Source organism: Trachypithecus francoisi, unplaced genomic scaffold (genome assembly GCF_009764315.1).
Source record: "Trachypithecus francoisi isolate TF-2019V2 unplaced genomic scaffold, Tfra_2.0 Lachesis_group5, whole genome shotgun sequence".
NCBI lineage: Eukaryota > Metazoa > Chordata > Mammalia > Primates > Cercopithecidae > Trachypithecus > Trachypithecus francoisi.
In genome coordinates, this window is record NW_022681470.1 from 30769771 (window position 1) to 30795026 (window position 25256).

A 25256-nucleotide genomic window follows, 5' to 3' on the forward strand; every position below is an offset into this window, starting at 1 on the left:
GCCCCCAGTAGTTATCAAAGAGGTGGCAGAATGATGTGACCAGACTCAAAGGCATCATCTTTTTCTGTTGTTGTGTTTTCGAGACAGATTCTCATTCTGTTGCCCAGGCTGGAGTGCAGTGGTACGATCTTGGCTCACTGCAACCTCCACCTCCTAGGTTCAAGCCATTCTTGTGCAGAGTAGCTGGGATTACAGGTGTGCACCACCATGCCCGGCTAATTTTTGTATTTTTAGTAGAGATGGGGTTTCGCCACCTTGGCCAGGTCTCAAACTCCTACCTTCAAATGATCAGCCGCAGCCTCTCAAAGTGCAGGGATTATATAGGCGTGAGCCACCAGACCCAGCCAAAAGCATCAACTTTAAAGGTAGTAGCAAGGAAAATTTACCAGTTAAGCAAAAAAGCAAAATGTTTTAATTTTTTCAGTTTTTGCATTAACACTCTGTTAAATATTACATATACTATACTGTCAAGTAAATAAATATATAATCACCAATTTAGTGTTAGTACAAACACTAAGGATGTAATAAAACTGATTACTAAGATGAGGAGTATTTTTAGTATACATTGAGCATTTCAGTTTACTCATTACCGTTAAAACATTTTACAAAATAGTTTATTCATTATCTTAACTGCTTTTAAATTAATCACAAATTTATGAAACTGTTTTTTTGTTGCTGTTGGGGGCGGGGGAGGTAGAAGTTGTTATCTCCTTCTTAATTAAGCTTCTTTTCTAAATCAGAAAGATATTTCAGTCCCAAAATGAAAGATTCATGAATAAATTTTGAAGATGAGGCCAAATACTTTAATAAGACTAAATAGTTCTCCAGGTTATCTTTTGAAATCAGTCCTCTTCCTGCAATAATGGTTCATTTTTACAAAGGAAGTTTACTCCTCTTGTCTCCATAAGTTATTTTGAGACACACAAATCTGACTGGCAAATAATAATTTGGAATGCAGGGACAAATAATCACAATAAAAACAAAATCTAACCTGTGCCTAATAAATGTATGTTTCAGGTTGTTAAATACTATCCTACAGAATCCTAAGGAATATGATGAAATTAAGACATTTTAGAGGGTAGCACTAATATTCTGTTTCTTCAACTTGTCCTTCATTATTAGTTCTTTTCCCACTGGCATGCTTCAGTGTTTGTTCAGGAGCTGAAAGAAATTTGTCTCCAACTTGTCTTATCTAAAAGAGTCATTCAATCCTTGTCCCTGTTTCTATCCACCACTATTTTGAAATAACTCTTAACAGGCACATTAAGAACTTTATGAAATTCGAGTCATATCTCAATTCTTATTTTACTTCTTTCTATACAGCATTTAATAATATTAAAGTTACTCCTACAAAAGTTGCCCTTTTCTGGCTTCTATATAACGTACTGTCCAATAATTGGCAGGCCACTCCTTGCCCATATCTATTGAGGGCTTCTTCGTCTCTATTCATACTTGGAATAGCGGTGGTTCTTAGAATTCCTTCCTCAATTCTCTTCCCTAGAGAGTTTCCCTGAGTAATTTAATCTGTTTTTATGTTTTCAACTACCAACTAGATCCTGCTGACCTCCAAATCTCTCTCTCAAGTTCAGACTTCTCTTCTGAGTGCCAGGGCCATATAACCAGTTGACTACTAAGTCATCCAAGCTCATCTCCTCCCCACCAAACCTTTTGTTCTCTTTGTCAGTGACTGAATGACATACCAATTACTGTGATAAAAGCATGGGGAATTGCCAGGCGCAGTGGCTTATGCCTGTAATCCCAACACTTTGGGAGGCTGAAGTGACAGATTACCTGAGGTCAGGAGATCGAGACCAGCCTGGCCAACGTGGTGAAACCCCGTCTCTACTAAAAATACAAAAATTAGCCAGACACGGTGGAGAACACTTGTAATCCCAGGTACTAGGGAGGCTGAGGCAGGAGAACTGCTTGAACCCAGGAGGCGGAGGGCACAGTGAGCCGAGACTGAACCATTGCACTCCAGCCTGGGCAACAAGAGCAAGACTCCCATCTCAAAAAAAAAAAAAAAAAAGTATGGGGAATCATCCTTGACTACTCTCTTTTCTCACAGCTCTACCCACCAACTCATCGATCACCATGTACATATTATTTCTTTAATGTTTCTTGAAACCTTCTAATCCATTCCCAATACCAGTATCTCTGACCTGGATCACTGTGACAATTTCTTAACTGGTATCACAGGTAACAAACATCCCTAATTCAGCAAAGCTAGGCTATAACTAGACTGTACATTCCTGAAAATCACAAAATATTTTGTTTTTTTTTTTTTTTTTTGAGACACAGTCTGTCTTTGTTCCCTAGGCTGGAGTGCAGTGGTGCAATCTCGGTTCACTGCAAGCTACACCTTCCAGGTTCCATGCCATTCTTCTGCCCCAGCCTCCTGAGTAGCTGGAACTACAGGCACCCACCACCACGCCCGGCTAATTTTTTGTATTTTTAGTAGAGACGGGGTTTCACCGTGTTAGCCAGGATGGTCTTGATCTCCTGACTTCGTGATCCGCCCACCTCAGCCTCCCAAAGTGCTGGCATAAGCCACCGCACCTGGCAATTCCCCATGCTTTTATCACAGTAATTGGTATGTCACTCACTGAAGTTTTTTCAATCTTCCTTTTAAAATTATTTTATATGCATTATTTATTATATATCATATATATTATTTATTTTTATTTTTATTATTTTTTGAGACAGGGTCTCGCTCTGTCATCCAGACTGGAGTCAGTAGCACAATCACTGCTCACTGCAGCCTCAAGTCTTGCCCTTCTGGGCTTAAGTGATCCTCCTACCTCAGCCTCCCAAGTAGCTAGGACTACAGGTATGCACCAACACACCTGGTTAGTGTTTTAAAAATTTTTCATAGAAATGGAATCTCACAATGTTGCCCAGGCTAGTCTCAAACTCCTGGGCTCAAGTATTCTCCCATCTCGGCCTCCAGAATTGAAGTTACAGGCGTGAACCACTGTGCCTGGCCCTATTTTCTCTATGGTTTTAATACACAAATACGTATGTTATCCTATATAGGTGAGCAAATCAATCAAGCTGGAGTATTTATGTGTTCTCTAAGAGAAAGTCACTTGGCAGGGCTAGGTGCGGTGGCTCACGCCTGTAATCCAGGCATTCTGGGAGGCCGAGGTGGGTGGATCACCTGAGGTCAGGGGTTCGAGACCAGCCTGACCAACATGGTGGAACCCCATCTCTACTAAAAAATACAAAAAATTAGTCAAGTATTATGGTGGCAGGTGCCTGTAATCCCAGCTACTTGGGAGGCTGAGGCAGGAGAATTGCTTGAACCCAGGAGGCACAGGTTGCAGTGAACCGAGATCGCATCATTGAATTTCAGCCTAGGCGACAGAGCAAGACTCCGTCTCAAACAAAAAAAAAAAAAGAAAAAAAAATGAAAGTCACTTGGCTCCTGTCTAAAAAAAGAAGAATGAAAAGAAAAAAGTCTATCGGGCTAATGGGAAACTGCCAGGGAAGAAACCTAGGGTCTTACCATTCAGAGTAACATGCAAAGGCCCTAGGTTTCTTCCCCAACAGTTTCCCACAAGCCCAAAATCTTTTTTTTAGAGGGGGGTGGGCAGGGGGACAAGAGTCAGTTGACTTTTTATTAGAGAACACGTAAATACTCCAGCTTGATAGATTTGCTAACATATACAGGACAGCTTCCTAAGTATTAAAAACCATAGAGAAAATAGTGACATTGGGTCTACTTCCCCCATCCTTCAACGTGGGTGGCCCTGACTTATTTTCAACAGTCGCATGCAACAGAAGTGATGATACTGGGAGAGTTTCAGAGCCTAGGTCTCAAGAGACTTTGCAGGAAGCTTGAACTAGCTTGTCTGAGGACAAGAGTACATAAAACAAAGAAGAGCTGTTTTATAATATCTCAGATCCCTAAAACCAGTCCTAATTTGAGCTGTCAGATGATTGCAGCTACACAAGTGGCCTCAGGGGAGACCAGCAGAACTACCAAACTAAACTCAGTCCAAATTGCTGACTCACAGAATTGTAAGCGAATAAAATGGTTGCTTTAAGCAGCTAAATTTTAGAGTGGTTTGTTATTTAATAATAGATTATCTGTTGATTATATAATTAAGATAGTTTTACATATATACATTTCATAGTCTTTTGAGAAAACATGTAATATTGACGTAGGAATTTGAAAGGTTCTATCAATTGAATTATAACCTTTTTGACAGAGCATATTTATCTTTTTTTAGGCTCTAAAAATCATTAAGATACTGACACACCTTCACAAACACAACATTTGGCTCCTCAATCCTGCATCATAAATTATCAGTAACAAAAAAGCAAAATGATACATTTTCAAAGCACAATATGGGCAATGAACCTCTTTTGACTTAAAAATATGTACCATTTGTGCTTAATTTAAACCTATTTAAAATTTATCATAATCCCACTCAACATACTTAAGTTGTGATCCATGCAACAGTCCTCTACGTTGATGTGCCAAAGCAGTATTTTTTTTTTTTTTTTCGAGACGGAGTCTCGCTCTGTCACCCAGGCTGGAGTGCAGTGGCTGGATCTCAGCTCACTGCAAGCTCTGCCTCCTGGGTTCATGCCATTCTCCTGCCTCAGCCTCCCGAGTAACTGGGACTACAGGCGCCCACCACATCGCCCAGCTAGTTTTTTTTTGTATTTTTTTAGTAGAGACGGGGTTTCACCGTGTTAGCCAGGATGGTCTCGATCTCCTGACCTCGTGATCCAACCGTTTCAGCCTCCCAAAGTGCTGGGATTACAGGCTTGAGCCACTGCACCCGGCCAAAGCAGCATTATTAACTCTTAATACTGATAAAGTTTCATGTGTTTCCAAGTTAGATGTTGTCAGTCCTTGCTGGTGACAATCTAAAGACCATTCCTGGCCGGGCGCGGTGGCTCATGTCTGTAATCCCAGCATTTCGGAAGGCCGAGGCAGGTGGATTACCTGAGGTCAGGAGATAGAGACCAGCCTGGCCAACATGACAAAACCCCGTCTCTACTAAAAATACAGTAAGTTAGCCAGACGTAGTGGTGGGTGCCTGTAATCCCTGCTACTTGGGAGGCTGAGGCAGGAGAACTGCTTGAACCCAGGAGGTAGAGGCCGCAGTGACCTGAGACCATGCTACTGCACTCCAGCCTGGGGAACAAGAGCAAAACTCCATCTCATAAATAAATGAATGAATGAATAAATAAATAAATAAATAAATACTGTTCTTTACCATCACTAGCTAAGGTTAGTCATTTTCAGCAAGTTATACTTTTTACCCACCTACAACTATCTTCATATACTCCCCAAATATTTTCTCTATCTCAAAACTGTGCGTTTGCTTGCCAATCACTAACTCATTTAATCTTTCCAATAACCTTCTGACATAGATATTATTACCTCTACTTTACTGATGAAAGAAGGAAAGAAAACTCAGTTACTCAACTAACTTAGTGATTTAGTCATAATTTGAACTCACATCTATCTGACTCCAAAACCTGTACCTCTTCTACCATAACACCATGTCTTCCAACTTTGAGCGCTTGTAACTTTTTATTATACTTTTTAATAATTATTTTATTAGTCAGCCACAATTAAAGATATAAATTAAATGATGCCTATTTTGGGTTTAATCTGAGCATGACTGGTTTTAAGTAGGAACTCTGGAACTGTTTAAACCTACTTGTTTATTAAAAAGAAAAAATCAGGTTGTAGCAGCAACTACTGTATTTCTTTTGAAGAGAACCACAAGGATAACTTTGTTTTGAATATTTTATTAAAATATTTCACTGAGAAATGAGAAGGGAACTAAAACAAAATGATTTATATATCTTAAGACATCTTACTGATATTTTAAGATGAAATATAACACACATACAGATCAAGAGTGCTCAGTTCAATGCATTATCACAAAGTGAGCAGACCTGCATACTTAAGACATACAACATTATCAGCATCTCAGAAGGCCCCCTCATCATCCCTCCCAATGATTACTCCTTTATTCTTCCCCAAATATCACTACTATCCTAACTCCTAACACAATAGGTTAGTTTTGCCTGGTTTAAAATTCTATATAACGGAATTATCAGTATGCATTCTTTTGTACTTGGCTTCTTTCACACAATGTTGTTGTTGTTGCTATTATTTGAGTCAGGGTCTTGCTTTATCACTGAGGCTGGTGTGCAGTGGCATGATCATGGTTCACTGCAGCCTCGAACTCATGGGTTCAAACGACCCTCCCACCTCAGCCTCCTGAGGAGCTGGGACTATGAGCATGGGCCACCATGCCTGGCTACTTTTTACACTTTTTGTAGACATGGGCTATATTGCCCAGGCTGATCTCAAACTCCTGACCTCAAGTGATCCTCCTACCTCAGCCTCCCAGTTCAGTAGGATGTCAGGTGTGAGCCACTGCATCCAGCCCACACAATATTATTTTTGTTAGATTTTGTTTTTCCCAGCATTTACTACATGTTAAACTGTTACAAAGCATTCCAGTTAAAATGATAACAGTTAGGAAGCTACACTTTATGCACTTATTTTTTGGAGCAGTGATGACTTGTAGATTTTGAATGCAGCAGCTTTCTCATGCTGAAATGGAAGGAATAAAAATGGGTGTCAATAACAAAAGTAGACAACAAAAATCTCCTCTTTACTCAAGAAAACGTAACAGTGTATGCATCACACAGAGTATGTGTCACACACTAATAGTCTCTTATTACTTGCTTCTTGCTCCTATTACTTGCTTCTATTTCTTTTTCCCAAGGATCCTGTGCTTTAGACTTCCTTGTGGCATGTGGTGGCTGCCATCATGTTCTGACTGATTCTAGAAACATGCAGATGTATTCACAATAGGTAGATACCTAATTATACCTAGAAATTTTATTTGCATTAAAAACCTAGTATATTTAATAATAATAGCAATAATACCAATATTTTAAAAATGTATTTTCCCAATAATCTCTTAGGTCTTAAGGACATTTCATTACTTTGTTTTGTTTTGAAATATGCCTCCTAGAATTCAAACTATTTTCAGAAAACAATGTCACGGAGACTTTTAATTGCAGATACTTGAAAAATAGTGCTTGGAAAAGAAGAAAGAAGAAGGAAGCAGAAGCAGCAGCAGAGGAAGAAGCAGAAGAAGAGGGGAGGGGAGGAGGAGGAAGAAGAGAAAGAGGAAGAGGAGGAGCTGATTCATTTTCCATTTTAGAATTATTTCTCAACTATTATTGCAAGCAAAATTCCACTTTGAAGAGTTTAAAAGAATGAAAAAATTGCTACATGAACTCCCAACACAGAATCCTATAGCTACAATGTATCTTGTTTATACTGTGTTATTATTTTATCTTTATATAAAGTGGCTTGAAACAGGAAATAATTGTAAAAGGGGATGTTTTGGCCGGGTGCGGTGGCTCACACCTGTAATCCCAGCACTTTGGGAGGCCAAGGCTGGCAGATCACCTGAAGTCAGGAGTTTGAGACCAGCCTGGCCAACATGGCAAAACCCCATCTCTAATAAAAATACAAAAACTAGTCAGGCGTGGTGGCGGGCACCTGTAATCCCAGCTACTTGGGAAGCTGAGGCAGGAGAATCACTCGAACCCAGGAGGCGGAGGTTGCAGTGAGCCAAGATTGCACCACTGCACTCCAGCCTGGGCAACAGAGTGAGACTTTGTCTCAAAAAAAAAAAAAAAAAAAAGATGTTTTGCTGATTCCCAAGTAGTTGCGAATGTTAGAGAACCTACTGACTGACTGCCTGCTGCTGTATCAGAATCAAATATAAGACACTTCCTCCAAAATATGTAATGATGATCTTTCAGAGATTAAATTCATGCTTAGGTTTGTATAGTGTGTATGTTATAGGGAAGAGGAAATGAAAGGTTTAGATAAGTCTAACTACTGTGGATTGCACAATAAACAGTTAAGTCTATTTATCGCTTGGTAAAAACAGGGACCCTGGTTAAGAATATAGTTTGTCCTACTCTTCCTCCAACCCTGAACCTTTTCCCCATTTCTCTACAGGCATTAATATATGAATTCCTTCAGAGAAGGCCTTCCTAATCACCTTATTTCAAATAGATACCCCAATCCCAATCCCTGCCCAGCCCTCTGCTATTAAACCACATGTTAAACTGCATGCTTCCCATCTCTTTCCTGATTAATTTTTCTCGACAATACTTCTCATCATCCAACATCTATGTTTTATATTTATTTTGTTACAGTGTATGCCCATTGCTACTGAAATATTAGCTCCTTAAGTGGGCCAGGCATGGTGGCTCCTGTCTGTAATCCTGGCACTTTGGGAGGCCAAGGCAGGCAGACCACTTGAAGTTAGGAGTTCAAGATCAGCCTGGCCAACATGGTGAACCCATCTCTACTAAAAACACAAAAAATTAGCTGGGTATGGTGGCACGCATCAGTAGTCCCAGCTACTTGGGAGGCTGAGCACGAGAATCACTTGAACCCGGGAGGTGGAGGTTGCAGTGAGCCGAGATCATGCCACTGCACTATAGCCTTGGCCACAGAGCAAGACTCAGTCTCAAAAACAAACAAACAGATGCTTGTTTCTATCTTTAACTATTTTTGAGTACACTCTATGTGCCAGGAAGTCTTTTATGTGGATCACATGCATACACTTCATCCTAGCAATGAGCCTATCTGGTCTCATTATTAATTTTAAAGCCAAGAACACTGTAACAGAGATGTTAGGTAATATGCTGGTCATGTGGCAACTAAATTTATTCTTATTTTTGAGCGGGTGATTCCTTCTGTAATCTTTCTTTAGTGGCACCACTAGACAATGTACATTTCTGGTAATCCTGCCAGATTTCCTCACTTTTTCCTTCCATTAAAAAATAATAATCCACAAATATACATACCTACTGTGTACCCACAAAAATTAAAAAGAAATAAAATGACAATAAATTACCTCTTATATCTGTAATTCCTTTTCATCTTCGCTTTCTTGAGACCCTTAGTCATTCATTCAAAAACTACTTATTGAGCATCTACTATGTGCCAGACAGTGTCCCAGAAACTGATACAGTCCTGAATGAAATAAAGTCCTTGCTCTCATACAGAACACAGTCTCATCACCTAGATCACACAGCAACCTTTTTTTCTTTTCTAAATTTTTGAGACAGGGTCTCACTCTGTCATCCAGGCTAGAATGCAGTAGCATGATCAGAGCTCACTGCAGCCTCGACCTCCCAGGCTCAAGCAATCCTCCCACCTCAGTCTCCCCAATAGCTGGACCACCGGTATGCACCACCATGCCTGGCTGTTTTTTTAATTTTTTTTATAGACGGGGTCTCACAATGTTGCCCAGGCTGGTTGCAAACTCCTAGACTCAAGCGATCCTCCTGCCTTGGCCTCCCAAAGTGCTGGTATTGTGAGCCATCACACCTGGCCACACAGCAACCGTTTAACTGATCTCTGTCCTCAGGATAGTTCTTGCCTTCCTTTACCTTCCTCACAGCTGACAGTCACTTACGTACATCAAATTCTTCTATAACAACTCAATTTTTAAAAAGGATGATATACTTGAACAGAAAAGGATATTCAAATGGCAATAAGCATATAATATGTTCACTGAGGAGCGATTACTCATGAGGGGAAGAAGGTACTTAAAGCTTTTCATCTTAAAACTCTGGGTACAATGGATTAATTAATGAATGTCAATCATCAGGGGAATAGGTGCTGCTACTTCATTATTTATGGATGCCTTTGTAAGAATATTATCTGTACTAGCCTTATGATATTCTAATTACTCATATGTATTTAAAGAGTTTTACCATCCTATTTTCTATTCTAAGAATTTTACTACTTCAAAATCCCATCAATTTCTATTTAATAGTGATAGAAATAATAAACTGAAAGAGTCTTTTGTGCCCTCATGAACAGGTTTTCATCAACCACAGACCTACAAAATAAGACATTTCTGAAAAAACTAACTCAGATAAATCCAAATAATCCACAACTTAATTTAAAAAACACTATACGAAGAGTCTTACATTTACTTTTTAAAGTTTTTGATAAACTTAATGAGAAGCTAGATTCAAGCAAAGAAGATTGACAGTTTTAACAAAAACCATTCAAAAACTGCTATGAATGGGATAATTAATGTAAAAATTGACATATAAAACACGGGATTTAAAAGTAGTAATTACAGGGAAAGCATTTTTTATTTTATTTTATTATTATTATACTTTAAGTTCTAGGGTACATGTGCATAACGTGCAGGTTTGTTACATATGTATATTTGTGCCATGTTGGTGTGCTGCACCCATCAACTCATCAGCACCCCAGGGAAAGCATTTCTAAATGAAGGCTGAAATCCAGTTTTTTTTTTTTTTTTTATTTCAAGTACAGTACTTGAATGTGGAAGACTACTACTCTTTAAAAGAATGTCTCCACAAAAATGGACTTTTGAGCAGTGTAACCAGCATACAGAAAAGTTAAATCAAGACCATAAGCAGTATGATTATTTTTAGCCAAGGACTAAGCACAGAGGGACAGCTTACCTCAAAAGAAAATCAAGAGACTGATATGAGGACCTCCATTTTTCAAGCTGTGAAAATTCTTAACGTGATGAGTTTAGGAAGATACAAGTTCATATAGTAACCAATCTGGGTTCTACAGATCAAAGTGTAGTTTGAATAGAATCCAAAGGTAAATTACAGTCAATAAAGGATTTAGGATGCCAATAATGTTCAGTTTAATTCTATTCACCTTCAACAACCAATTCGTATTAACATTGAAAATTAGTTTTTAGGCCGGGCGCGGTGGCTCAAGCCTGTAATCCCAGCACTTTGGGAGGCCGAGACGGGCGAATCACGAGGTCAGGCGAATTACAAGATCAGGAGACAGAGACCATCCTGGCTAACCAGGTGAAACCCTGTCTCTACCAAAAAAATACAAAAAACTAGCCAGGCGAGGTGGCGGGCGCCTGTAGTCCCAGCTACTCGGGAGGCTGAGGCAGGAGAATGGCGTAAACCCGGGAGGCGGAGCTTGCAGTGAGCCAAGATCCGGCCACTGCACTCCAGCCTGGGCGACAGAGCCAGACTCCGTCTCAAAAAAAAAAAAAAGAAAATTAGTTTTTGTCACCTAAAATGGGCCACAGCCAGCTACAGTGGCTCATGACTAATCCCAGCAGTTTGGGAGACTGAGGCAGACAGATAGCTTGAGCCCAGAAGTTCGAGACCAGCCTGGGCAACACCACGAGACTCCGTCTCTACAAAAAATACAAAAATTAGTGGGGTGTGCTGGCATGCACCTGTAGCCCCAGCTACAAGGTGGGGATGAGGTGGCAGGGGTAGTCTGAGGTGAGTCTGGGAGGTCAAGGCTGCAGTGCGCCCTGATCCCTCTACTACACTCTAGCCTGGGCAACACAGTGAGACTCTGTCTCAAAAAATAAAATAGGTAACATATGAAGGGACAGATATTTTTTGCATCGAGAGAATCAGCTATTTAGCTGATTAGGATAAATTTCCTCATTTTCGTTTCTAATTGTTTAAAGAATTATAAATAATATGTTTATGAAATCTACAGCTATAGCTTCTATAGACTTAACTTATAAAGATATTTAAAATCACATAATACATAATCAGTCTCCAATACCCTCTTCAAAATAACTTCTAAAAGTAGCCCCAACTAGTGGTGTTCCCGAGAAAGAACGAGAGCTGGGCACGGTGGCTCACACCTGTAATACCAGCACTTTGGGAGGCCAAGGCAGGCAGATCACGAGGTCAGGAGATCAAGACCATGCTGGCTAACATGGTGAAATCCCGTCTCTACGAAAACACACACATACACACACACACACACACACACACAAAATTAGCTGGGTGTGGTGGCAGGCGCCCGTAGTCCCAGCTACTTGGGAGGCTGAGGCAGGAGAATGGCATGGACCCAGGAGGTGGAGCTTGCAGTGAGCCGAGATCACGCCACTGCACTCCAGCCTGGGCGACAGAGTGAGACTCTGTCTCAAAAAAAAAAAAAGAACTAGAATAAGGAGATCTAGATTCTAATACCAACTCTGCCATTTATTAGTGCTGAGATCTGCACACCTCTCCTAAACATTCAAAAGGTTTAGAGGAAAATAAAAAACAAAAAGATGACTCCAGATTTTAAGGACAAAAAAGATCAGACTATTATAGAATGCTGCCACATAAAATAAATTTAAAAAAAAATGAAGGATCAAAAACAAAATAAAAATATAAAAAATAAATTAAAAAAAAAGAAGAGCAGACTAAAAAGAGATGATGCTGTGATGGAAAACCTAGGAAACAATGCTATAATGGACAACACTTGAAAAGGATGGTTCTTAGGGGGAGTAAAGGATTTTAAATATCCAGTTGAGGGTTGCTGATAGTACAAGCAACAAAACAAAATAGATAATGCATTGAAAATGTAGGCTTGAGGAAAAATTGAGATCATGTAAACAGGAAAGTTCTGTAAGAGAGTGAATGGAAGTGGAGAATTGAACCTTGGGGGAATCATATATATCGCTGCTTTCCAATATGGTAGCCATTGGTACATGTGGCCATTGGGCCCTTGAAATACGCTGGTGAGACAGAGGAATTAAATTTTAAATAAAATTTAAATGTATCCATACAATGGAATATTATTATTATTTTATATATATATATTTTTGTTTGTTTGTTTTTGTTTTGTTTTTGAGACACAGTCTCACTCTGTCACCAGGCTGGAGTGCGGTGGCGCGATCTCGGCTCACTGCAACCTCTGCCTCCCGGGTTCAAACGATTCTCCTGCCTCAGCCTCCCAAGCAGCTGGGACTACAGGTTCACGTCACCATGCCTGGCTAATTTTTGTATTTTTAGTAGAGACAGGGTTTCACCATGTTGGCCAGGATGGTCTTGATCTCCTGACCTCATGATCCTTGGCCTCTCAAAGGGCTAGGATTACAGGCATGAGCCATCGTGCCCAGCCACAATGGAATATTATTAAGCAGTAAAAAGAAATAAACTGTGAAGCCATGAAAAGACATGAAGAGGGCTAGGCACGGTGGCTCACGCCTATAATCCCAGCACTTTTGGGAGGCCAAGGCAGGAGCACTGCCTGAGCCCAGGAGTTCAAGATCAATTCCTATTTTAAACAAAAACAAAAACAAAAGAAGATACTCACGAAGGGACCTAAATGCACATTGTTAAGTGAACTATGCCAGTCTGAAAGGACTATATACTATGATTCCAACCACATGACATTCTGAAAAGGTAAAACTATGACACGGGACATTTTTAGGTCAGTGAAACCATTCTGCACAATTCTAGAATAGTGGATATATAATGTTATGCATTTGGCAAAACCCATAGAACTGTCTGACACAAAGGGTGAATCCTAATGTGAACTATGGACTTTAGTTAATAATGTATCAACACTGGTTCATCAATGATAATCAACACATCATACTAATGCAAGATATTAACAGAGGAAACTGTGCAGGAGAGTATAGATGGGCACTGCGTATTTTTTTGTGCAAATCCAAAACTGTTCTAAAAAAATAAAATCTTTCAAAAAACTCAAATTTACATAGCCACACGTAGTTAGTGGCTGGTATTGAACAGCAGAGGCCCATATAAATAGACTGATGTGGGAAGAAAATGAGAATGGTATATGAAGAATTACTTCATTTCTGACTACCATTCCCAAAAGTACACATATAGTTAACCCTAAACTATATAAGGTTTTATATGTAGCTTCTATATTAACATTTTACAGTAGAACTTGATCAAAAATATTCTGGATGAGTATCTTTCTAAAATTATTTTTGTTAAACAGAATTTAAGGAGGAAAATAACATTTATTAAAGGTGTCAGGTACTATACTAAAGATATTATCATTTATATTTCCGTACAACCTTTAGAGAAAGGTATTACCATTTCTGTTTTTAGAGATGAGGAATTATAAAGCTTAAGTCATAAAAGATGAGAATCTAGATATACTGGCCTCCAAAGTCTATGCTCTTTTTTTTTTTTTTAACCAAAGTCTATATTCTAATATACACCACTCTACTGTATATATGTTTATGATTCCCAAAATTACAAACATAATTTTCCCACAATGAATTTTCCGTCAAGGAGCAATACTTTATATATAACACAACATAACAGTTAATGATACACTCAGAGTCTAATGAGGTGTTGTATAGGTAACTGCTGTGCCTATTTTAAACAGCCTCAGGCTAATGTGACTTTTTTTCCTGCCACCCAGCTGGCCCTCCATCCTACATATATGGCTCTACTCCAACATCTAATTTGCACCTTTTAATCTGCTGTGGGATGAGAAAATAGACAATCAAATTCCTTGAATTATGTACAAAGCAAGAGAACTTCTAAACCAATGTGTAAGTGCAGATGATTTAGTTCATTAATTTTTCTGACAATTACAGGCCTTTTTTTTTTTTTTGGCCTACTTCTTAATCTAAGCTGAGACCTGGATAAATTAAATACTGTTCTATAATAAAGCTAAGAATTTAGTGATTCTGTTTCATTCAAAAGTTTTTGACTACACCTTTTTCGGTTTTTTTGTTTTTTTTTTTTGAGAAAAGTCTCGCTGTGTCGCCCAGGCTGGAGCGCAGTGGTGTGATCTCAGCTCACTGCAACCTCCACCTCCCGGGTTCAAGCAGTTCTCTGCCACAGCCTCCTGAGTGGCTGGGATTACAGGCACCCGCCACCACGCCCGGCTAATTTTTTTATATTTTTAGTAGAGACGGGATTTCACCATCTTAGCCAGGCTGGTCTTCAACTCCTGACCTTGTGATCTACCCACCTCAGCCTCCCAAAGTTCTGGGATTACAGGCGTGAGCCACTACGCCTGGCCTCATATTTTTCCTATATATATGTTTTAATACAGATGGGGTCTCACTATGTTGGCCAGGCTGGTCTGGAACTCTTGGCAAGTGACCCTGCCACCTTGGCCTTCCAAAGTGGTGGGATTATAGGTATGAGTCACCCACCTCCTAGCCTATCCCATATTTTTCATGGATATAGCTCTAAACATCACCTCATTTAAAGACATTATTTTTATTTTTGTATTTGTTAACACTGTCTGCTTCAAGATAAAAGTTCAGCCAGGTACAATAGCTCATGCCTGTAATCTCAGCACTCTGGAAGGCCGTGGCGGGGGATCACCTGAGGTCAGGAGTTCAAGACCAGCCTGGCCAACATGGTGAAACCCTGTCTCTACTGAAAATACAAAATTTGGCTGGGCATGGTGGCAGGAGCCTGTAATCCCAGCTACTTGGGAGGCTAGAGACACAAGAATTGCTTGAACCCAGAAGGCAGAGGTTGCAGTGAGCCGAGATAGTGCCATTGGCACTCTAGGCTGGATGACAGAGTGAGACTCTGTCCACCCCCCCAAAAAAAAAAAAAAAGTATTTTTATAATTTTAATGTATTAACTGAGTACATTAGCTTTCTACTAAATGTTACTCTAAAAAATTAAGGAGGTATATATAAAAACATAGAAACATGTATTTACAAAAAGTTGACATTTTCCTGAAAAAAATTATTACAGAAAAACAGAAATTTTACTGCAGAGCTCTAAATATTCTGATATAATCCTTTTCCTTATCACTTTTTTTTTTTTTTTTTGAGGTGGGGTTTCACTCTATTGCCTAGGCTGGTCTGGAATTCCTGGCTTCAAGAGATCCTCCTGCCTTGGCCTCCCAAAGTGCTAGGATTACAGGCTTGAGCCACTGCACTCAACTTAAGTTGTTCTTGTAACTAAATTATAATTATGTATATTAATAAAATTTTCCCTAAGGAGGGGAGATTAGTACCAAAATTTTAAATTATTTTTTTCTACTTAGAGCTCCCTGTAACCCCATTAGAAATCTTTACTAAGAAGATAAAGTGACTTTTGTTTCTTATAAATTTCAAGATTTCAATTCAATTAGATAAAGTACCATTTCTGAATTTAAGATAACAATATATTTCCAAAGCTCCAAATGGAAATGTCAATCTTAGCAGTAACTCCAAAAGTCCAAGTTTATTATTCTTTATTCTAGAAAGAAAAAAACAAAACAAAACTAATTTTGTCTCCCTCAGTCAGCCAATTAAAACAATCCAAAAAAGCTTACTAAACAATTGCCTTTGTAACAGTATTCATGTTTTCAGAAGTGATCAGGTATAGGGCCAAGATCAAGGTTTCTAACACTTATTAACAAGGGATTAAAAGCAGAGTGTCAGGTATGGGGCCAAGATCAAGGTTTCTAACACTTATTTAACAAGGGATTAAAAGCAGAGTGTCAGGCAAGTCAAAACTAAATATTCTCAAAGATTAGCTGAATAAAATAGTCATAAAGTTAGATTCACAAGGATCAAAGTGTTTCAACCTAATTCTAAAAATCGTTTCCCAGTGTAACTTCAAATAAATCCTTTGTGAATGTTTCTAGTTTCTTCTACACATTAGGAAAACCTAAAAGGCAAACAAGTTCTAAATAGGAGACTAAGTAAGTATTAAGTTGTTCACATTTGTATAGAACATTAAATTTTAGTTCTCACAACCCAGTGAAGAAATACAAATGAGTCTAAGAGTTTGAGCAAAACCCTCTGGGGTGATCAAAACAAAACTGCAAACTTCTATGATTCTCAACTTTTCTTCCATAGAGTCCCTGGCAGCATGCCTACTGTACTTACAGAAGCATGCAAAGAATTAGGTGGTTTTTTATTCCTAACAATCACATCCCAAAGTTTTTTCTGCAATTTCAATTGTACAGAGCACTCTTCCTCAATGTTGGCTCAAATTAGAGACAGAAAGCAGAATGGCGTTTGCTAGGGATTAGGGAAGAGAGGAATACAGAGTAACTGCTTAACGGGTACACTGTTTCCTTTTGGAGTAATGAACATGTTTTGGAACAACATTGTGAATGAATGTACAAAGTGCCACCGAAACTGTTTACTTTAAAATGGTTAATTTTATGTTATGGGACTTAACCTCAATAAAAATTATGTTAATCTGTAGATAAAACTGACTCCTTTAGAACTCTTTCCTTCCTCAAAAAAAAAAAAAAAAAAACTGCTATCATATTCAAATGCTATTTAGATATTGGAAATTTTTTAGATAAAATGCAATTATAAGTTAAATTATTACCACATGTGCACAGTAATAATCCATGAAGGTATACCAACGTCAGTTTAAAACACTGCTATGCCTGTAATCTCAGCACTTTGGGAGGCGGAGGTGAGAGGATCACTTGTGCCCAGGAGTTTGAGACCACTGTGGGCAACACAGCAAAATGCTATCTCTATAAAAATAATAAAAATTTAAAAAATTAGCCAGGTAAGGCGGGAATATCACTTAAACAAAGGAGTTTGAGGCTTAAGTGAGCTATGACAGTGCCACTGCACTCCACCCTGGGTGACAGACCGTGAGTGACTCTGTCATTCGATTCATACATATACACATACAGCATTGCTAAAATGCTTGATAACTGTCAAAATAATATTGCTCTGACATACATCTGTAAATAGCTGACTTTAAATTTGAGGAAAATTACTTCCCCAAACCTTAATCAGGAAAACATTATAAACTAATAAGAAGTATCTAACAAACAAAAAGCAACCAAGAGTATTACATAAGAAGTAAACAGGCACAATCCTGACCAAAAATGGACAGAAATAAATATGCTAAAGTTAATTGTCTTGGGGATATAGGGCAACATTACTTCAGATTGGTAAACGTCACACTTCAAAAATAGAAGGAATCTACCTTAAGAAACTCTGTACTAAGAAAAACTCCTTTGTATAAATGCCTGACAAAATTAATATTTTATCATAACCTCTAAAGCTAGTCCAAATCCAGCCTAGATTCCAGGATTACACAAAAGAAAAAATCTTGGAGAAGGTTCTGGGAAAAGGCTGACTGAAATCTGTGACTGTTTTGATACAGGCCAATCCGAGAGTTTTAATCCCTCTGAACCCAATCCTGAAGAATACCTGAACCCTGAGCACAGATAGGGCCAAAGCTAAACCAGGTCAGAATACCCTGCCAAGGAACATCCTGATCCGAGGTGTTCACCGAACAGGGATCATTTATCAGTTTATTCCTCACTTTGTTGGATGCTGACCACTTTCAAGATATACACAAGAGTGGACTGATTAGACCCATCAAAATCCATTTCAAGTCCTAAGATCTGGAGATGAAAAATACTGCAGAATTCTAAATTATCTATGGCTTAAAGAAAAAAAATTTGTAAATTAAGAACTTCAAATATTAGCTGACTCAACTTTAACATCACTGAATATCTTTAGTTATTTTTTAAAATTTATAAAGTATTTAAAAGGCACAATTTAGTAATTGCCTATATAACAAATTAACCATGAAAACAATTATAGCAGTATGATAAATCTGTCCTATGTAAACAGTATGAGTTTTTATATTTTATAGCATTCAGATATGCTAAAAACAAAAAGTTAAGTGTTTCTTTTGTGATTCACATGAACAAATACTTTCTTGTTCTTACAAGTAGATATCTGACAGGATACAAATAATGATAACAGGGTAAGTTCACAGGCAAAAAAAGGAATCTGTCCACACAGAAGATGCTGCAAAGTTTAACTGTGACACATGTGGTAGTGGCAAAGAATCTAATTTGTGTAACAAGACCTGGGTCTGAGTAAGCTCTTTTACCTATTAATTATGTGATCTTTTTGCTCATTATGTAGCTACTCCTAGCTTCAGATTCTTCATATGAAAAAATGCGGACAACAGAACTAATACTGCAGCATAATGAGGAAGATTAAATATTTTTATTCATTTAACAAATACTAAATTTTTATTATTGTGTACAAAATTACCCTTTTTAATTTCTTCAAATAAATCAAGCATATATTAATTTTTAATACTACCAAGAAAATATAAATCTAATTCTTAAGCTCTGGTCCCAACACTTCTTAGAAGTAAATTTTTATTACTTGAGAAAATCTGAACTTAAGTAATAAGTATTGATACTGAAGATGGGACAATTAAGGGATCACATCTTAAAACTGTTTTGACACAAAATGAATAAAAACAATTCCCTAAATTTTTTCCTATTAAATAAATATGGACCCAGACTAAGCCCATAAATTGCTGGGTCAATAACCAATCTCAAGTACAAAACCTTACCACTTAAAAATACTTATTTTCAGGAAAATGATAGTAAATATGAGGTAAATCTGCCCTTGACATAACACAGTGAGATTTTTTTTTCATAACACAGTACATGAACCACTTAAAACTTACAAGCTATCAATTACTACAATTGTTCTAATAGGTTTAGGGCCAAACATAAAGTTAATTATCATTACAACACGGACTTTACTTGGAATCTGTGCTGACCTAACAAAATTTAGCACAGAAAAAAAAAAATCACAGATCTGAGCACCTGAAAAACGGTGTCTTTTCTGAAATGTTTGCAAAAAAGTCACAACATCAGGAGCCACAGAAAGTTGTTCTTTCTCCATCATTCAAAAAATCAAAACATCTCCAACATTACTTATGCTAGGCATAAAATGAAAGTCAATATTGATACTCACTCACTATACTTCAAATCCTAACCAAGATAATTCAACCTCTATGTTTATTCAATTGCTAGTCTATTCAGTATCAATTGTTGTGGAAAAACTAAGAAGTAGACTAGCGCTGCTTACTAGACTTCATGTAACCTGAAAATGTTTTTAATTATAACAAACTTGGACCAATTCTACTTAGAAATGTACCCTTAAAAGAGGTGAAAGACATTAACTGGCATCTTTTCAGCACAGGTCAGTCTTCCTTAAGAACACAACCTATAACCCTTAGGCCTTGCAGTTGAATGTTAACAAGTGAAAAACAATCTCCTTGGATGTATCCAAGCAATTTTAATATAAATTTCGGCATACCTAGGTAGAAAGTACTTTCGAAATAACTTAAATCTACCTTTTCCCTCACTTATAAGAAAATGTGGTAGAAGCCTTGAAAAATTAAGTTTAAGGCTGAGCGAGGTGGCTCAGGCCTGTAATCCCAGCAATTTAGGAGGCTGAGGCGGGCAGATAACTTGAGGTCAGGAGTTCCAAACCAGCCTGGCCAACATGGTGAAACCCCGTCTCTACTAAAAATACAAAAATCAGCCAGGCATGGTGGCGGGCGCCTGTAATCCTACCTACTCCGGAGGGTGAGGCAGGGGAATCGCTTGAATCCGGGAGATGGAGGCTGCAGTGAGCCGAGATTGCGCCACACACTCCAGCCTGGGTGACAAGGCAAGACTCCGTCTCAAAAACAAAACAAAACAAAACCAGAACAAACAAAAAAGAAATCAAATTTCTAACTCAGAGAAAAGACTGGTCTTGAACAATTTAGGGACAAGTTACTGAAACAGGAGACAAGGCACAAGAAGCTCTATGGCTGGAGATGAGCCACCTCTGTGTCTCCTTTAGAAGTGCTTCCTGAGGTCCACTTTATGCTAGTTAATGTTGCTTCTTATACTGCATGTTAGTAATTTAAAACGCCTAGCTGGAATAAAAGTTCTCTTTAAACATTACAATTTGTCTCCGCGTTGCCAGTAAGTATTTGTCTCCAGTTTCATGGGCTATTCTGATATGTCAAGAGTAGTATTATTACTGTTCCAAAAGAGCCCTTGTTTCATTCACTTTCACCTGGGACGCGGGCATAACTGATGTTTACAGAACTCATGGTTAGAGATGTTTAGAGAGGCGCATCCCTTACCACTCCATCCTTTATCGATAACCACATTTTGTATGTTTTTGTTGCATTTAAGTTTTTTTTTTTTAAGACACCTGCCACCGCCAGCAGGGAGAAGACCACAGGCTAGGTCTCCATGGGCTTCAGGGAAACAGACACCGTGAACCCCGCTTGGCCAAAGAGGGGGAGCGCTTCAGGGGCTGGGGGAGGGAGCAGCCCTAAGGTGCTGGGTGTCAGAGGCGGCGCCTGTTTACAGACGCCTTCGCCCTCCCCCACCCTCACAGAGGAGGGGTCCAAAAAGCAGTTCCCGTGCGCACTCCCCGACTGGCCTAGGCCCTGGCAGTACCAGAGGAGCCAGGCAGCCCTTTCGCCCCCTCCCTCTAGTCCGAGCCTCCCTTCGCCCTCCTCTCGGCCCACCTACCCCTACAGGCCCTCCAGGCGGCATGCAGAGGCCTGAGGCCTAAAGGACGCCGCCCACTGACAAGCCCCAGAGCAGCCGGCGGGGGCCCTGTGGAGCCTGGGGCCGGCCGGGCGGCCGCTGCGGCGGAGGAGCAGAGGGCGGGCGAGGACAAATCCTTCCCGACCACAGCTGCCTATTGTTCCCGACTGAGGCCCCGGCCGCGGCAGCCCCGCTCCCCAAGCCGCCGCCCGCCGCTCGCTCACCGCGCTGGTCCGAGCAGCAGCTCCTCTCAGCTCCGAGTCCCCGCGGCCGTCGCCACCGCCGCGGCCGTCGCCGCCGCCGCCGCTGCCACCGTTGACTCTGATTCTGTCCCAGGCCGCCGGGCCACGGCTGCCGCCGCCACCGCCAGCACCGCCTCCGGCCTCCCACCTGCTGCTGCTGAGGCTGCTCCTGCAGCAGGGGCCATCTTGTTGGTCTGCCTCCTCTTCCTCCTCCTAGTCCTCCGCCGCCCAGTCGCTCGTTGTCCTCGTCCCCTTCCTCTTCCTCAGGCTCCGGCCCGCCCCGGAGACTGGGGCGGAGACGAGGGCGAGGATCCTCCCTCAGAAGGCGGGGCAGGCGGAGGGGCGGGGCGGGCGCGGGAGCAAAGCTCTGAGTCACCGGCCACCAACGCCCGGAAGGGAGGCCGGCGACGCTCTCCGCGACGACCCAAAGTCTCACACTCCCTGAGCAGAGGAACCGGTCCCTCCGTCCGGCCTGCCCTCCCGCACCGGCGCCTTTGGGCTCAGCGGGCCAGTGGCCAGATGGCGAGAGTAAATTGGAGGGATTTCTGTCGTTTCCATCGAACCCCGCAATACGTCTACTCTTTTGGCTTTCTCAGCCGTTGTCCCCCAACTCTGGTTTCTTTTTCACGTCTTGTTCCCCACCCCATTTGTCTTCTTCCGTATTATCCAGGTTCTGGATCTCATCAGCTTTGTCCTCGTCACCCCTCTTGGAGTTCAGCCTCCTAAGGCTGTGAAACAGCCCGAAGGCCCGGACACGCTACTCCAAAACGTCTCTCCTGGGCTGTGTGAACACTAAGAACCATTTGGGGACGACAGGAAAAGATGTGGCTCGTCGAAGAGCTCCTGAAATCTAACCTTGCTACTCTTTAAAAGTTTCTTGTCCCTTGTGGAAAAGGTGCCGTTTGGTTTTGGGGAATGAGAGGTCCCTTCAGACAATTCATTTTAGCCAAACCCTCTTTAGCTTTTGAGAGGGGGAAGAAATGGGATTATTGTAACACCATACAGTACTGATTTCAAAATAAATCATCTAGAAGAGAAGAGAGAAAGAAAGTCCCCAAATAAACAACCATTTAATACTCTCTACTTGGCAGTATCACCTTTTTTGCTTCAGAACTTGACCAAGAGAGCAGAGATTATGTTTTTCTGTCATTTCTTCACTGTTTACATCACAGTACCCCAAGAGAAGCACTTCTGCCTTTAACTTGATACATTGGAATCGCTATCACAGATAGTATTTTTGTATTATTTTTAAGAAATATCACACACCTTCCTAAACTCTTGGCAGAGAAGAATTCTTTTTAGTTGTTAATACCCTCCTGCTCCTGAAATCTCAGCCTCTGTTTAGAACAACTATTGATGTCTTTCTATTGATTGGAATTTGCTGCCTTTGAACTGGGTTTAATCTGTAATCGTCTTTTCAGCCTACTAAATAGTAACCCTAGTCCTACAGAGAGTGAATTTCTAGCTACCACAGGGGGATTTAGGTTAGCATGTGCCAATCTAAAGGGATCTCTTAAAGCCTTTCCCTCCTCAAACCAGGCCTCTGTACCCTGCTAGGAAAAACAGATTAATCTGCTCCTCCTGCTTTTCCTCCTCCTCCCTTCTTCTCACTCCTAGGGAACCTTCCACAACAGAAGGTTTTAGCGACTGTTGCTAGGCAAACATGCCAACTTCCTTGTTTAGGTGAAGCAAGTAACTTAACTTCCATTACAAGCAACCTAGATAATGTAATTTCTTCCCCCCCCCCCCCCCCCCCCGGCCAACCCCCCCCCCGACGGAGTCTTGCTTTGTAGCCCAGGCTGGAGTGCAGTGGGGTGATCCCGGCTCCACCTCCCAGGTTCATACCATTCTCCTGCCTCAGCCTCCTGAGTAGCTGGAACTACAGGCGCCCACCACCACGCCCAGCTACTTTTTTGTATTTTTAGTAGACACGGGGTTTCACCGTGTTAGCCAGGATGGTCTCGATCTCCTGACCTCGTGATCCACCCGCCTCGGTCTCCCAAAGTGCTGGGATTACAGGCGTGAGCCACCGTGCCCGGCCAATTTCTTTGAACTATTAATAGTTGTACCTCAGTTGGTAAGGCTCCTTAAAAGGTTCCCTTAAGCAATATGATTTTTAAGTTGTTTATTTTTATCTTGTCAATGTTTCAATTAAAAATACGTTAAAGGTCAGATACAGTGGCTCACGCCTGTAATCCCAACATTTTAGGAGGCTGAGGGGGGCGGATCACCTGAGGTCAGGAGTTCAAGACCAGCCTGACCAACGTGGAGAAACCCCCGTCTCTACTAAAAATACAAACATTAGCCAGACGTGGTGGTGTGCACCTACAGTCCCAGCTACTCAGGAGGCTGAGGCCGGAGAATCACTTGAACCTGGGAGGCAGAGGTTGTAGTGAGCCGAGTTCGCGCCATTGCACTCCAGTCGGGCAACAAGAGCTAAAAAAAAAAAAAAAAGAGTTAAAAATGGAGGCGCTTCCCTAAACCCAAATTCATTTTAGTGATACAAAGACGCATTTGACAGAAAAAGAAGAGCAGCTTTGAAGAAAACACTTATGTTTAAAATAAAAAATAAAAAACCTAATCTGTGAGAAGTCATATGTTTTGAACTCCCCAGTCAGACTAGAAGTATAAGATACAGAAGATAAGGCCAGGAGCGGTGGCTCAAGCCTGTAATCCCAGCACTTTGGGAGACAGAGTGGGCAGATCACGAGGTCAGGAGATGACGACTATCCTGGCCAACATGGTGAGACCCCATCTCTACTAAAAATACAAAATTTAGCCAGGGGTGGTGGTGCGCGCCTATAGTCCCAGCTACTCCGGAGGCTGAGGCAGGAGAATCACTTGAACCCGGGAGGCGGAGGCTGCAGTGAGCCAAGATCGTACCACTGCACTCCATCCTGGATGACAGCGAGACTCCATCTTGGCCAGGCATTGTGGCCCACGCCTGTAATCCCAGCACTTTGGGAGACTGAGGAGGGTGGATGGATAGCCTGAGGTCAGGAGTTCGAGACCAGCCTGGCCAACATAGTGAAACCCCGTCTCTACTAAAAATACAAAAAAATTAGCTGAGCGAGGTGGCGGGCACCTGTAATCCCATCTACTAGGGAGGCTGAGGCAGGAGAATCGCTTGAACCCAGGAGGTGGAGGTTACAGTGAGCCGAGATCATGCCACTGCACTCCAGCCTGGTGATAGGCAAGACTCCATCTCAAAAAAAAAAAAAAAAAAAAAAAGATACAGAGGATAATTTGTCTCTTGAAACTGAGTCTATTTAGAAGAAAGATAATAGGGATATTCAGCAAGGGGGAAAAAAGATATTCTGGGTTTTATTCCCAAATTAACAATTATTTGAAAATTTAGTGAAATAAGCTCTTTTTAAAAAGTTTATTTCAAATGTTTTTACTCTTGTTAGAGTATTGAGATTTGTTGTGAATTAATACAAATAAGATTAAATGAGGCTGAGCATGGTGGCTCATGACTGTAATCCTAGCATTTTAGGAGGCTGAGGCAGGAGGATTGCTTGAGGCCAAGAGTTCAAGACCACCTGGCCAACATAGTGAGACCCTGTCTCTAATTTTTTTTTTTTAATTTATAAAAGATTAATGACGCCAGGTGAGGTGGCTCACGCCTGTAATCCCAGAACTTTGGCAGGCTGAGGCAGGTGGATCACCTGAGGCCAGGAGTTTGAGACCAGCCTGGCTAACCTGGCAAAGCCCCATCTCTACTACAAATACAAAAGGTGGCTAGATATGGTGACACATGCCTGTCATCCCAGCTACTCAAGAGGCTGAGACAGGAGAATTGCTTAAACCCAGGAGACAGAGGTTGCAGTGAGCCGAGATCATGCCACTGCACTCCAGCCTGGGCGACAGAGCAAGACTCTGTCTCAAAA

General features: G+C 40.8%; 1 protein-coding gene across 4 annotated transcripts in view; it reads right to left on the reverse strand.

Annotated features, from left to right (window-relative positions):
• RC3H1 (ring finger and CCCH-type domains 1) overlaps nt 1-21610 on the reverse strand; it is a 95012-nt gene extending 73402 nt beyond the window's left edge. For 3 of the 4 annotated variants that reach the window (XM_033199500.1, XM_033199499.1, XM_033199497.1), the window contains exon 1: nt 21349-21486. The gene's annotated coding sequence lies outside the window, so the exon portion shown is untranslated. Of the gene's footprint in view, nt 1-21348 lie in introns of all 4 variants that reach the window. The other variant, XM_033199498.1, reaches the window with a different exon arrangement.
• Nucleotides 21611-25256: the final 3646 nt, after the last annotated feature.